This window comes from Arachis duranensis, unplaced genomic scaffold (genome assembly GCF_000817695.3).
Source record: "Arachis duranensis cultivar V14167 unplaced genomic scaffold, aradu.V14167.gnm2.J7QH unplaced_Scaffold_232525, whole genome shotgun sequence".
Taxonomy (NCBI): Eukaryota; Viridiplantae; Streptophyta; class Magnoliopsida; order Fabales; family Fabaceae; genus Arachis; species Arachis duranensis.
This window is the reverse complement of record NW_026264851.1, coordinates 533,740-534,476: the sequence shown is the minus strand read 5'-3', so window position 1 is coordinate 534,476 and position 737 is coordinate 533,740. Positions and strand designations below refer to the sequence as shown.

The following is a 737-nucleotide window of genomic DNA, read 5'->3' as shown; positions in this document are numbered from 1 at the left end:
GTGGCACCTCCACCTTATGCGTTCCTTATGGGGCTGTGTTGGAAAGGGTCCAAGGCACAGTAGAGAGCAAAGAGGAAGGAGAGAATGGTGAAGATGAATGCTTCAAGTGAAGGAAGGGGATGTGGATTAACATGGAAGATTATATGATGTTGAGCAATGAATGAAGGAATAACACGAATTAAGGTGGTTAAGGAATTGATTTGTTTACGAAATGTTTAGTTGGAAGTTTTGATGAAGGTTGAAAGGTAGGGCAGGTGAGGCATTCGCTTGGTGAGAGGAAAGAAATACTTGGCTTTTGTTGGGAGTTTTGAAATCAAATTAAAAGTCATGGCATGCATACAGAGGGAGATTTCCGGTGGTAGTTCGTTGGATTTGGTTTTAGCTAGAAACAACACATGAATAAACACACTATAAAACAAGGCCAATATTCCCATACATGTTAAAACATGCAGAGAATACAAAGACAAGTATATCCACCTATATTTTGACGTCAAGTTAATAAATAATTTGATCAATTTAATTAGATTATAATTTAATTATTTTTAATTATTAATTTTATATAAAAATAATTGCATGTAAATTTTTATCGTAATAATAATATTTTATTTATTTAAATATTTTTAGAAAATGCAATCACATTGCATGTGATTCACTTTTTTTTTTCCTTCTCTCATTCTCTTGATCTTTTTATTCTACATCATAGCAAATACCTAAAATAATTAAAAATTATGTTGTGC

At 32.0% G+C, this 737-nt stretch overlaps 1 pseudogene; it reads right to left on the bottom strand.

The window, feature by feature from the left end:
- LOC127744097 (protein STRICTOSIDINE SYNTHASE-LIKE 3-like) overlaps positions 1–737 on the bottom strand; it is a 5,031-nt pseudogene that overhangs the window by 2,184 nt on the left and 2,110 nt on the right.